Below are 15,525 nucleotides of genomic sequence, written 5' to 3'. Positions count from 1 at the left end.
GCTTCCAAAAATAAGGCTAAGAAGTTTCCATCAAATACAATCAGTTGTAAATGTGTTATAAACAAATAATTGAGAGTTGAAATACCGAATTATAACTTCAATATAAGATACAAGTAATGTTCTTGTTTTTCGTGATATAAACATGTTTTGATAACAATTATTTCATTTCTAGATGTTTTCTACAAATTGCACTGCAATATGGCTGACCGATGAAGCAAAATATAGAATGAAAAAAAAACTTTCAGTTGTGCTTTTAACATCCCATTCACGTTATGTAGAAGAGACAAGTATTATAATCAAAAAAAAGGTTGAAATTCTATTTGTTTGCTAAAAATGTGATGTTTTCGAAATTGGGGAATTTTAAACACATTGTTTTGTGCAATTAAATTTTTTTGCAAAAAGCTTTTTCAAAGAGTCAATGAGTTTTTTAGAAGTAGAATGTAAAGATTCACCATAAATTTTCAACCGCACAAAAGTTTTTGAGTACGAAATCTCAGTTTATACACTTTTTTTCGCACAATAAAATTAATAATGATGCTGGAAAAATGAACAAATGCCATTCGTTGGGAGGATTAAATCCATTTAGAACATCTTCAAAACAGTAGTTGCGTAATAGTCATACATTAATTGCGCAAGTCAATCATATATAACTTGACATATGTTATATATATATATCCCACCTCTTGCGCTTTTTTTTTTGCTATAAATGAGTTGTATATAAGTGGCTACACACTACTACAAAGTCATGTAAATTTCAGTTCCCTGAGACACATGTAAGCGGGCCTTTCGACATAAGAATAAGTTGAAAGAAACGTGAAAATCAATTCAATTAAACGTTCTCTTCGTCGACTAGCTGATGTTCCGGTTTGATAACACTTAATTTTACATGAAATGATTGTTTATGTTCTATGATTTACGTCCAATATGATTTACGTGTAAAAGTAGTTATTTCTAAGTGTGTAGATGTAAATTTTCACAGCTGAGATTGTTATATTGTAACCGTGCGGGAAAACTTCCTGAGATAATTGTAAACACGGTGGCTTAAGCGCCACTCTCACGAAGAGAGACCACCGGTCGTGTTAAACTTGCCCGACACTTTGAGACTAAATCTCAGAGGACTCCCGTACGGTACGATTCTCGAAGTCCCTCAACGAATCAGCCCCGAATTTTCGCTAACGCCTGAGATCAAATGAACACTTTTATCCGCACTTCCTTTTATCACGAAAAACCAGCAACCCCGAAAGGATCCAAAATGCTAAGCTCCATCAGCATAAACACAACGAATCGGGTTAAAAACAAATATGTGTGAATAGAGAGAGATCTTACGAATGGAATACACAGTGACGTATGAAACCAGCTAAGAGACGCAACGGTATGAAGGAAAACTATAGACTTTACAACAAAAAACAACCAATTCAAACTATATTCACGTATTTGATAATTACATTCGTGTTATGTTGGACAAACCCGATAACAACGGAAAAACTAAATTCATGGCCATGAAAACAAGAATACGGACATACCTGCGCAGGATTTAGGTTCCGTGAGATGCGATGCGATGCGATGCGATGCAACGGCGACGGATGAAGCGGTGATGGCGACGGATGGAGCGATAATGGCGGCCGGAGACCTTACCAAGGTCCTAGCGATGGCGACTGTCGACCTTCCGATGACCTGTGATGATGGCGGCGGTCTCGGAATGGCGCCGAGCTAGCTGCGGAAATGGCGTGCAGCGACGAAAGGTGACCCGTGTGCGGTATGGCCGAAATTAGAGGTGCGTCTACACTCTCCTCCGTTTGACTACCTACGAGAGGCGGGCCTTCGCTGTGCACACGGGTCTGATCCGTCCTTCCCGGACGAAAAATGTGGCTTTGATGACGCCACGAAGCCAAAGTTCCGGCGATGATGACTGCCGAACTCGTCAAAAATCCAGCCCGTACAAAAAAAGCCCGTTGAACGAGCTGTCCAACGCGAAAAACACGAAATTACAAAAATGCTAATGTTTAAAAATTTTACAAATTACCTTTTTGTACGATAAAACACTAAAAACGCAGATGTCTGCGACGCAACTACTTTGAACAGTACAATTAACCTAAACGTACAAAAAAAACCACACGTTAGATCACTGAGCTGGCTCAATTAACTCCTTTAAACTAATCACCTTAGAGTACGTAGATTACTTTCACAGAGTCCACTTTACGAACTTAAAAACCGCGTCACACACATCTGCTTTCCAGCCGATTCGTTAGCGAAATGGACGAGATCAAATGAACACTTTTATCCGCACTTCCTTTTATCACGAAAAACCAGCAACCCCGAAAGGATCCAAAATGCTAAGCTCCATCAGCATAAACACAACGAATCGGGTTAAAAACAAATATGTGTGAATAGAGAGAGATCTTACGAATGGAATACACAGTGACGTATGAAACCAGCTAAGAGACGCAACGGTATGAAGGAACACTATAGACTTTACAACAAAAAACAACCAATTCAAACTATATTCACGTATTTGATAATTACATTCGTGTTGTGTTGGACAAACCCGATAACAACGGAAAAACTAAATTCATGGCCATGAAAACAAGAATACGGACATACCTGCGCAGGATTTAGGTTCCGTGAGATGCGATGCGATGCGATGCGATGCAACGGCGACGGATGAAGCGGTGATGGCGACGGATGGAGCGATAATGGCGGCCGGAGACCTTACCAAGGTCCTAGCGATGGCGACTGTCGACCTTCCGATGACCTGTGATGATGGCGGCGGTCTCGGAATGGCGCCGAGCTAGCTGCGGAAATGGCGTGCAGCGACGAAAGGTGACCCGTGTGCGGTATGGCCGAAATTAGAGGTGCGGAGGTAGTGGCGACTGGACGGAAGGCTTCCGATTTTCTTTCTTGAGAGCTGAGCATCGACGCAGTCGAGCTTTTCCCGGGAGATTCGCTCCGCGGAAGAGAGAGACCAACGTACCGTCGCACGGCTTCGCGTACTGTGTTTCCGCTTTGACCGCCCGAGATGGAATGAAATCCTCTCCTCTTTGGTTGAAATCCGAACCGAGGTACGCGATTGGCTTCGTACTCCTACGGTCCGAGCTCTCGAATGTCACGGTCCCTGGGGTTGTAACGGGATGGGGACCTTACCGACGGCTTTTGGCGACCGTCGGGAAACAATTCGCTAAGCAGAAATTTAGCGTCTACACTCTCCTCCGTTTGACTACCTACGAGAGGCGGGCCTTCGCTGTGCACACGGGTCTGATCCGTCCTTCCCGGACGAAAAATGTGGCTTTGATGACGCCACGAAGCCAAAGTTCCGGCGATGATGACTGCCGAACTCGTCAAAAATCCAGCCCGTACAAAAAAAGCCCGTTGAACGAGCTGTCCAACGCGAAAAACACGAAATTACAAAAATGCTAATGTTTAAAAATTTTACAAATTACTTTTTTGTACGATAAAACACTAAAAACGCAGATGTCTGCGACGCAACTACTTTGAACAGTACAATTAACCTAAACGTACAAAAAACCACACGTTAGATCACTGAGCTGGCTCAATTAACTCCTTTAAACTAATCACCTTAGAGTACGTAGATTACTTTCACAGAGTCCACTTTACGAACTTAAAAACCGCGTCACACACATCTGCTTTCCAGCCGATTCGTTAGCGAAATGGACGAGATTAGAAGTTTTGTTCCCCAAGAAACCACAGGTTTTCTTCAAGATAAAAGGATCGGATATGGCGCGAAAACATATGTCGATTAGCCATCTTATTTATGTGTTCATTTGAATCCTATCTCTTTCGCGTATTTAGCAATTCTCCTCTTTAGCCATCTTATTTATTGTTCCATAAAAAACGCTAGCTTGCTATAAAACCTTACAAATGTATATACAAAGCTAAATGTAAAACATAGCTTAGACACAAACCAGCTTCTTCGCACAAGATTACAACCTATATGACAACACACGTTACCTAATATTTACAACTTATACAACTCATCCCTAATATTTACAAATTTCGTTCTTTTCCACAATCTTTACCGCCAACTCAATTGAACACAAACGCACAGCGTTACAATATATAAGTTACTTAAACCAGTTTGTGACAAGCTGAGTTGCTTGGGTATGCACGAATACAGTGCTGCATGAATGGTTCGTTTTTTTTCCGGTTTTTTGATCCTTCGCTCACTGGTCACTCACAGAGACTCGAATCAAAGCATCGTTTGCATCGCTCGAGAATGCTTGCTTTGCTTCTTTCTTTCGAACTTGTTCGGAGAAGAAGAGTAATTTCGAGTCGTTCGATGTAAAGATCAGTACATGCCAGACCCCAATTTGGAACCCAAGATGGCGGCATCAGGATAGAGCAAAAATGGGAATTACTGTAAAATACCCCACAATATGGGTATTTTTTTTTAATCTGTGTGGCATCACAACACCATCTTTGATCAAAATGGCGTCATAGATTTTCGGTTCCTACACGTCACCCCGATTCCAAAAAATACCCAAATTGTGGGGTATTTGACAGAATTTCCAAGCTTTTCTCTGAATGGAAGTGGTCATCTTGTATTTAAAAATGGCATCAGGCATCGATTTCTGGTTGTTACACGTCTCACCGATTCCAAAAATACCCATACTGTGGGGTATTTGACGGAATTTCCAAGTTTTTCTGTAACCGGAAGCCACCATCTTGCATTTCAAAATAGCGCCAGACATCGATTTCCGGTCCCTACACGTCACTCCGAATTCAAAAATACAAAAATATGGCAGGATTTCCAAGTTTTCTTGAATTTCCAAATTACGTCAGATAGAGATTTCCGGTTCTTTAACGTCACTCCGATTCCAACAATACCCATAGTATTTCCCAGTTTCCCAAAATCGCAAAAAAATCGTTATTTGGAATTTACTTCCTAAAAACAAAACTCGTTTGGGATTTACTTTGTAAAAAGAAGAACGTAAATTGAATACTGCGAAAAAAATTACTTCGTAAACGGAGGTTTCAGTGTAAATGTTTTACAATCGTCATCAAGATGGATGTTTTTGACATACTTTAATGCAATCAAACCAGTGGAAAAGTGATCGAGTTCTAAATATAAATTGATAACTTCAATCAACATTATATTCTTTTTTTGCAGTCAAAATCATATATTTTGTGTCTGATTTCATTCCTACTTTCCATTATTTACTTAATTTCTCCTGTTTTTGTAAGTACTGTTCAAATTTAAAACTCCCTCTCCTACCTTAAAAACTAACAAAATCGGCTCTTCACATTTAAAATCGTTATAAGTTATAGGTGCATAGCGGCAGAAGCCTTTCTTCCAGATAGCAATAAATGTTTGTAGCCTAAAACCTTGACTACATGACTATGCTGATTTTTTTATGTTTTTCAATCAGATGCCAAAGATATGCTTAAAAATATCTAACAAATTTAAGTTGTAGGACACCCCCGATTTCATAATGCATTTTTTTTCCGGTTCTTTTCTTATCGTTTCGTTCATTTCGTATCGTAACAATTTCATATTGCATATCCTAACTAGATTGATTGTTGAAATAAGAAATAAAATTTTGTTGTTACGCAGGCATGTAGAGGCGTTTTCTTAAATAGTTCATCATTGAAGTAAGACGGACAAAGCCAATATAGTAATGACCCGATTTTGTCAGCCCTCTTTTTAAAAATATTTTCTATTGTTCTACGAAGCCCATGCGCTTTTTCAGTAGTTTTAAGCCCAAAATTATACCGTAACCATCCATCTTGAAGATGAATGAGTAAAATTTGGAATTACGGTTAAGTGAAATTATTGGAAAAGAAAACACGGATGAGTGGGGGCTGATAAAATCGGGTCATTATTTAATTCACAAGAAACAGTTTCATTGGTCGGAATTTTTTAATATGATGGATGCCTTGAATATATATCCAGAACAACATGTGAAAAGGGCATACAAGCTTTTTGTAAACAAACCTTCTTATGCCTTTTTCTCGCCACCCATATGACACCAACGCAAACCTTTAACATCACCGAGTAGGGGACACTTTCCCCTTCCCGATGATATTGCTGGTTTGCGTGGGCGACCCTCAGTTGGTGAGAAAAGGGCCTACAAAGGTTTGTTTACAAAAAGCTTGTATGCCCTTTTCACATGTTGTTCTGGATATGTGCAAAGTAGATCCACTGTCACCGCTATTTATCAAGTTCCTGAATACTCATGTGACTTTTTGTATTACATGGTGAGCTTCAGGTCTGGCTCTGTTGACCTCCTACCCCGGGGGTTCCCGGATACTTTTCATACGTGGTCAATGCGTTCTTGGGTCCATATTATGACTTACACCCGTTTCACCCGCACCTAAAAAAGTAGTGGTTTTTTAACCATTTCTGATTTTCATAAAAAAGTGTTATTATTTAGTTAAGATTTAACATAAATTGGTATATGTATTTTCTTTAAGCATGACTATAACCTACAGTACACTAATCATACAGAAATGGCCCAAATTTGTCAGCCCGATCTTCCAATTATTTCACATAACCGTTATTCCAAATCTTTCTCATTCATCTTCAAGATGGATGTTTAAGGTTAACTTTCGAGCAATAATGGGGCCATTCAATAATTGTGTAAGCATTTAGGGGGGCGAGTGAGTTTTCAAATTTTTACGATTTATTATGATGGGGAGAAAGGGGGGTTCATAAAAATCTAACGTAAGAAAAATATTGTTAGTGCAACTGTTTTAGTATTTCCTAGAATTGCGTTTAATGTTCAATTTGCTGGTCCGTACTACTGACAGTACTGACCATTAGAGAGCTGCCGTATCGCATGGATAAAATCGTGTTATTACTGTATTACCATCCAAATGCTGTATTTATTGAAGGCAACCCTTAGGATGTCAATTTTACCCCATTCCCCTATATTATTTCATCAACTAATGATTGACATGAACTCTTAGTAAATTGAAGTTGATCATAATTTCTTTATCAGCACACTGTAGGTATAAATTTGATTAAGTGCATCCACATATTAAAAAAATATAGTTCACTAGGGGTAAAAGGTTCAACGCAGTTTTTCAAAGCCATTCCATACTTAATTAATCAATTTGATGAACTGCAATGCTAATTCACAAAAGTTGGGAATGCGATAATAAATAGCAGCTGACCATTTTATTCCACGGGCTACTTTTACATCATTTTTCACTACACATCAGCACCAACCAATTGCATTGCTGTTCTGTTAATTACTTGAAGCCACCCGTGTCCTCAGCTCCCCATTAAATAATCACATTTTATTCATCTATTTTACGCTCCTTGTCACCTTTGTCTGCTTCAGACACCATAAAATCCATTGTCATGTATCATTTGGGTTTTTTTCTTATAATATCAGCAGAGTTTTTCCACATTATAATATCATCAGAGAGATTAATACCCCCCATTTTAACAAAGTCCAGGTAAATTATACACAAAAAATCAATGTTATAGCCCATTTGGAATGACTCATCCGGTTGAAGCTGAAAAATTCCATTCCGGTTCGCATTAAAGTGAACAACCGTTCAACTTTTGCACTATACGGCCACTTTGGGGTGACCTGAACCGAAAAACGGGACGTTTGGTTAAACGCTTTTTTATCGTGGAGAGAAATTGTTCAACTTTAGTCATAACAATAAAAAATCCACCACGTCCGTAGCAAAAATCTGCACAACGGCGAATTGGTTCATTAAATTGAAAGTATGGCACGTACTCTCAGTTACGCAAAGTATTCCACTGAAGCCAGTATGATGTAAACTCTTTATAACAATTAAATGTGGAAACTACCAGAACCATCGAAAAACCTATTCAACAGAATATCATTCAATAAACAGTTGCAATGAAAGAGTGATCCGGAAATAATGGCGGCTAGAGCACGTATAGCAGAAAATGGGCCATGGGCTCATGAAACCAACAAAAATTTAATTCGATTGATGTGGGACGCAGGTACATAGGAGCATTTTCGTGACAACTAACGAATCGATCAGACGCATCTTTCGTCGATTTTCATGAAAGTTTCCAGAATGTATCGTTAAGGTCAATCATCAAATTTTTTACTGGAATTTAGCAATTTCTCAGTAAGGTCCTTAAAAATTGTGTGTTTTTAACATTTCATTAGGTAACTGGTGAACTGATGAAAATTTCATCAAAATTGATCCACGCGTTTACATAAAGATGGACTGGAAAGAAGAAAATAAATTCTGCTCAAATACCAGGAGAATCCTTCTTAGAAAATATATCATACTCAAGAGTCACTGTTGTCATCAAATAACATAATAAGCTGTAATACACACCTTCAATATATGACTCAAATCTTCATTTAATTATCCCCTCGTGAAGATTTAAAAATTCATTGGTACCCTTTTTGGCTTCGGAGGCAGTCTCATTGCTAAGATTATGGTTCGACAGCTAAACGAAAGAGTGGAGTGATATTATTATATATTTGGTGTTATACTCGACTCTTAATTGACCTTTGTTGATCCTTTAAAAAACATTATCTTTCTCGGGTTTATCAAAAGGTTTAGTTTGCACTTTCAATGATACATACACAATACATCACGATGTATGTTAATTAATTTAGAAGGGCTCACAAAATGAAGGGAGTTTGCAATGATAGCTTTTATACACGAGGCTAGTGCGCAAAGAGTGAATCCCACAGAGATTTTGGAAAATCTTAACTTTAATGCTCCCACTCGTTTGATAAGAAAAAGTTAGGTTAAGTTAAGTTTTATTTATTAGGGAGGTTTTCAGCCTGAGGCTGGTTCACCTTCGGCAAGAAAAAGAAATTTGTGTCAAAGAACAAACTATGCCAACAGTGGGTCTTGTTATAACGTAGATATAGGTATTGAAAACAATTGATGGCATTTTGGCTAAGAAAATCTATTGACCTGCTGATGCAAAGTTAAATTTTGATTTTATTATATAAACCAGCTCAAAAAAAGTGCTCTGGTTGAAATTATTGATGCATTATTGAAGACTTATGTGCATTTATTTTATAATGTTTATGATTTGCATTAACGTTTATTATTATTACACAACCAACCAGTGCCTTTTTTTTTTCCTAGATTTGTTTTCCGTCGATCTTGGTTTCCATACTGAGCACCAATGCTACCGACGCCAGGGAGGCAGTTCCCACACCTACACCCTACCTATCGACCCATCAACTCATGAACCGGGGACCAACGGCTTTACTTCCCTATGGCGTGATCAGAGATGTTATGCATCAGAACATCCTAGCGGCGCCGACTGGGATTGAACCCATGCCTGCTGGGGTGAGAGGTAATCACGCTTACCACTACACCACCGGTGGCGCTAACCAATGAGTGCTGTGGTCGTTAAATCTGAGCCACACCAAAAAGTAAAAAAAAAATGTTGTGAAAAATGCAACATTCCAAATCATGCGATTTTTGCAATCATATCTTGCAAAAACTGCAAGATTTAGAAAATAATTTTAAACATTTACCCAACGCGATCCACAAAGTTTTTATGAAATAATACATCCCGTGCAAAACTGTGTTAGTGATGGTGCTCTTGCAAAAGTATTCTTTAATTTCCATTGGCGTTCCATCTACGCTAATCATTGAACAGCATACAATCTCGACTGTTCAAGTAACTCTTGGGCTTTTACATAAGATAAATATAGCTGGTTAAATAAGTGGTTAGCAGTACAGACGGTCAGGGTTCGAATCTCGCCGAAACAGTCCATGTTATTATTTTTTTTTTGTATTGTTTTTGCTTCACTTAACATTTTGCTATTGATTTTACCATCAGTAGCTTAAACAACAATGTTGTTTACTGACTTTGCATTTCTCCCAGAACTACCTAAAGTGATAAATTATAGTTATGGCATAGCTCCTCGACCTAGGTTGAAAACCAGGGTTGCTTCCACTCACTTGCTATAAAAAATTGTTTTTCGTTTGTAAGTATCAAGGAGAGGGTGAAAAGTGTGTGTTTGACTCATAAAACCTGTCAATTTCGCTTTCAGAGCGTCACAATCAGCGATCTTATGATTCATGAGCGTTCACTCATAGTGAGCGCTCACGAATCGTAAAATCTCTGATTGTGACGCACTGAAAGCAAATTTAACCTTCATGTACTAATAACCATTATAACATACAATGATTTCATAATTCCGAAAAACAATTTTTTATAGCAAGTGAGTGGAAGCAACCCTGTTAAAAACACTTGTAGCTGTAATACAGTAATTCATTTACAACATGCATATGGAGCATGGAGGCCACAGAAAGTTAATTCAGATGATCCAGATAATTAGTAAAAAAGCTTTTTTTTAAAGGAAACTAATCTTTGGAATCAAGTTTTTTTTTTCGAGATTTTGCAGTTGTTCCACTTCTGTTGCAACTCAGCCAACTACTCCGCTCTTTCCGTACTATTTCGGCTTCTCTCCGACTATAGCACTCGCTGTCCTCAGGCTTGATGGAGCCTCGCTCGCGAGTTTGAAATGAGCCGAGCGTAGCATTTTTCTGAGGAGTAGAATGCCTACTAGGGAAGAACGCTACTTCGTTGTAATCGCCCATTTCCGTTCTATCGCGCAGAAATCATCAATAATATCAATGATTTCACCATGTCCAAAACAATAATACGTTTGTTCCTATCCGTTAGTTCATGAGCCACAACATGAAGCCTATTACAGCGCATTGTATGAATATATACACTCATTGTTCTCAAAACAAAAGAAGTGCTCCTAGTGAATCCACATTTTCTACCATTATCCGTAGGACGAAGAAAATCTAATGGCGTTTCAATGCGTTAGGACGGAATTGAAACTCGTAGGACGAATTTAGAATCAAGAAGCAGTGTTAAATTTTTAATAATATCTCAACATAAATAACATAAATAGACAATAATATCTCAAATATTCTTATACCTCCAATAGCTTAAACCATAAGCTTAAGCTATTAAGTGACAGTTTTCGTTAAATTTAAATTGAACATACACATTAATACACATAAAATAAATTTCGTTCTGACTATTAACTACGTCAGCACACCTCTTATCACATTTTGTTCTAATTAAATTATCTGACAAATGCAAATAGGATAAAAAAAATCACCAAAAGTAAGTGTTTTAAGAGGATCCCGTAGAAACAAAAAAAATAAAAAAAGCTTCTTTGTTTTTTGCGCGAGAAATCATAAAGATGGATATATTTAATTTCAGTGTTTTGGTATTTTGGTAATTTCATTTTTTGTGAATATGTACTTGCTTTGTTGGTTCATTCTGAATTTATGCATTGGATTATCATTAATTTAGGCAATACAAATTTTAAAATGAAAAAATCAAAGAGCTACAGACAATAACCCGTTTTATAACTTGAACACTCCCTATACTATCGGATACTGGTGAAGCGTTTAGACATATCAGCGTTTGTAAACAAAAAAATGTAATCCCATTCCTCGCAAAGCGTATGCCGCCCACGCAAACCAAGGGGGAACTGATCATCTCATAATATGCTTTGTATAGCAGTTTCTTTTCATAATTGTTCCTATGTTTTATCATTAATTTACATCACTGAATCTTAGAACTAGTCCGAACTATTAGAAAATCATGTATAAAATGCTCTTGAATCAAAATCCGTACACTGAGCTGTACGACGTCTTCCATAGCTCAGTTTGTAAAGGCAGTTTAAAGCAATACCATGCTGGAGGCAGCTGGGTTTCGATGCCCGGACCAGTCAAGGTATTTTGCGGGTTGGAAAATGTCTCGACTTTCCTGAGCATGAAGTATGATTGAATTTGGCACACAATAATACTAATGCCAAAAAGATACTGGCTTAGAAAGCTCTCAATCAATAACTGTGGAAGTGCTCAAAGAACATTGGGCCAGCGAAAGTCCAAGTAGGGACGTAATAAAGCCTAACAAGTAGAACACTGAGCTGTGATTGAATAAAAACTCGTACACTTTTGAATCGGAATCCGTGCACCATGTTTTTGGGAGGCTTAGGAATATACATGCAGTGTATAAAAAACGTGCATAAGGGTGGAAAAGGCCACTTTTTAATTACATACCTGCCATTCACCTACATGAAATCCTGCCGTGGCCGAGAAAAGCCCCCACTGCGTGATTGTACCTTCCTTCTCACCCGTTAACGCAGGAAGGGCACCTATTTTTTTAGACTACTGGTTCAACATGGCATCTCTTATGATTGTAAACGATATGGCAAAATCATTCGATGCGTCACTGCCATGTTCTGCTGAGTAGTATTTTACTAAAAAGGTTAATCATCAAAGTTGCTGCACAGGTGCACGGATAATCAACCGAAAAAATAGGATCGAACCCCATACAGTTTGAAGTTTGATAAATATTTGCCATTTGATTGACCAATTTGTTGTAATACAGCACTAAATCGATTTGTTTTTCAATAGATCTTTGTGAATTAAATCAGAACAAGCACCTGAAATGCAGTTTATAATTGTTTGCAATTAAGACCTACTTTTTAAGAAAATTGTGAGCGACACGTTTTTATTTATATTTAATGGACTAGTTATTGCCGTAAACGTCATCGAGGAATATAATTAGAAACTTTTTGTTTTTTATTGGCGTTATTAAAATGTATAAAGTAAAATATATTCAGCCAAGTTTCAATTCTATTCAGTTTTGGTCCCACACGATACTTTAATAAATGCTGCACAGGCAATGGTTGAAACACATGATATTATGTTTACAGATTTTGAGACGTGTTTACACATTAATTTAGACTTTTATGTTTTTCTAAAACTATCCAGACACTGACAACCCTTACCAGAGGTAAACAAAATTAAATGATCAATGGGCATTTTTTCTCAGAAAATGAGATGCTTGTTTTCAATGCTAACTAGTTGATGGAAATGAAAATGAAATATCATTGATTTAGCTTGTTTCAATTATAGAGTAAGATTGTATTTTTTCATTGTTAAAAAAGTTGTCGAATCTTGTGAGATCCGGTATGGATAAATGAAACTTTGAGTTGTTATAAACACATTAGTCCGGACCGGCAATTGCGAGCCTTTTGAAAACTAATTACGGAAACCACATCTACCATATTCACAAGGATTACAAAGTTAAAACAAATACATCACTAATATCGGTATAACCAGCATGCAGTATTCCACGTCAAATAATATGAATGAATGCTCATAACTAGTTAAATGATAAATTGAACCATATAAATGGGAAAGCATATGTTCAAGTTAATGTAAATTAATAAAACAAGCATCCTTATTCCATCGATGATAAATCAAAAATGCTCACGCTTGTGTGATCAAAAACAATTCCATGATGTTTTTTGTTATCGCACAACTCGAAACGAAAACCAGTTCACGATAGCTACATGCAACTCTTGACGATTAAAGGAATGATTGATTTACCAATTTGATTACTTCTTGAAAGCGTGAAAACTCATAAATTTACTCCTCTTCGCCAAAGCAGAACGGAGGCAATTTAGTTCACATTAATTATCTATGATAATTGCCTTGGTGATTTCTCACTCCAGGAATTACCCTTATGAAGCATCTGAGAACATTATTAATGTTTTTCATTCTATCATAAGAAACTTTGATCACCAATCAAGCTATTCCAGAATTTATATATCCAAGCGGTTAGATCCAACGGCAGAACTCTTCCCACACAGCATCCAATTAATGTTCCATTATGAATTTGAAGTTCATATGCGTTACTTTACGTTCCATTCCATTTCGGTTACACATCTGGCCTGAACAGAAACTTTTCTGTTTTATTTTTTGTTCTGGTTTTCCTGGTAGCGCACGAGTAAAGGCTGCTGACGGTTATCCTATTACACAAAACTGGGTATCCACTTGCTGGTAAACCGTTGAAGCGACGTTGACAGTTTTGCAGCACAAATCTAATTTGTCAGCTCCGGAAATTTTTCCCGAGCTTCGAAGGCGAACGATTTGCACTTCCAGATAAAATGTATGAGACAACTTTTCACGAGTTTTGCCAATACTCGTTTATTTCCAATTTCCAGTTAATATTGAACACTTCGTAATCGGAAGTTACACCTAAATTGTATTATACTTCTACAATTCTACACTACCACAATCTCGTCACACTTTTTCAATCGCTTATTGAATATTATATCCAGTTACAGGCTTGAAGAAGTAGCACACCATTCAGATGCAGAAATAATCACCAGATCGTCACTTTATCACTCCTTCTATCTATACAACCAACAAAAGCATCAACAATCACAATTCACCCTCGTATATCACCTCCTTGATAAAACCGCTAAATACTCCATTCACTAGTAGATGGTTTACTCCGATTAACTTCGAAATTTCACTTGTGAACCGACGGACGACTAAAGTAAGACTGATGTTACATCTTTGATTCCTTTGGTTCTCACTGTCCTGTCAGGATCTTCTTCGCACCAAAACAAAGTGACGGCGCATGTCCTTGCAAATTCAGCCGAGCCCAATACGAACATGTACCATTGCATTGGAAACGAGACCCCATCATAGTGTCGCCCCATTCATTGACAAAATTGCATTGCAAGCCTTGGAATGCATAATAATATTTAATTTTGTCCCACATTGCCGTTTCGTATGAAATTCCGGCGATGCAATCAGCTACCTATTTGAAAGCGAACCTTTATCGGCATTTGACGCAAGTGCGTTGCTTACACGAGCTTTAGCAGTAGCAGCTCTAGCATCAGCTATCCAATGCGATAGGAAACGGTTTTCGTCGGCACACGAGGTGATGCAGCATCCATCGACAATAGTTTTATTTATTCGCGATGATGTTTTGTGAGGATACTGCAGTCTGAAAAGAGCAAAGATACACGAAAGGAAATTAAATGTTTCCGCTTTATTGAACACAACTAGGTATGAAGCAGAGACAAAAGAATCCCGAACATGACGGGAAGAAATATACACCAAATCTCACTTCGTTAGTGTTTTAGTTTTCTTTTTTATTATAGTCACTATAACACTCTTAGGCCATTCGTGACTTATCCGGGGCTTAGATTTTAATGCGTGACTTCAGCTTAAGAGGTATGGATTTTAACAGCTTCGCCGGGGCAAGCCTCTCGAAAGTGGTTTTATTTAACAAACCTTATCATTTCCGTTATAGTGACTTATGAAGCGGGTACACCATGACAAACTATTTAGTGTTATTTGTATAATAAAACTCATGCTCATCCATAACGAGAAGCATGATTGATAAAGCAGAATTTTGTTTTTAATTACGATGTAATTTTATATAAAAATCGACGCTTGTTACAGTCTCAGAGCATCAAAACTTACATGAATTTTTCGTAGTGTGTAAACAATTGTCAATAACATTGGCATATAATTTTTACAATACATTGTGTGTCCATAAAAATACTCTTTCATTATGTGCGTTGGCGAAAATCCATCTAAAAAACCTTTAAATCATTACAACTAGCCTTGTAGAAGCCCCTGATCCTATCATCGTAGTCGAGCCTATGCTGCCACACACAAAAAAAATCTGAATTTTACTGGCGATGTAAACATCCATGCATGCAAACATTCATACATGTAAACTTCCTTTTCACGTAA

General features: G+C 37.6%; 1 protein-coding gene across 2 annotated transcripts in view; it reads right to left on the bottom strand.

Annotated features, from left to right (window-relative positions):
• LOC135704411 (uncharacterized) overlaps window positions 1-14,295 on the bottom strand; it is a 130,419-nt gene extending 116,124 nt beyond the window's left edge. Inside the window, exon 1 of one of the 2 annotated variants that reach the window (XM_065225860.1) lies at window positions 14,205-14,295. The gene's annotated coding sequence lies outside the window, so the exon portion shown is untranslated. Of the gene's footprint in view, window positions 1-13,670; window positions 13,965-14,204 lie in introns of those variants that run through there. The other variant, XM_065225861.1, reaches the window with a different exon arrangement.
• Window positions 14,296-15,525: the final 1,230 nt, after the last annotated feature.

The sequence above is a fragment of the Ochlerotatus camptorhynchus genome, unplaced genomic scaffold (genome assembly GCF_037179485.1).
Source record: "Ochlerotatus camptorhynchus isolate MF236.1 unplaced genomic scaffold, CSIRO-AGI_Acam_v1.1 ptg000240l, whole genome shotgun sequence".
Lineage (NCBI taxonomy): Eukaryota > Metazoa > Arthropoda > Insecta > Diptera > Culicidae > Ochlerotatus > Ochlerotatus camptorhynchus.
This window is presented reverse-complemented; position numbering and strand designations above follow the sequence as displayed.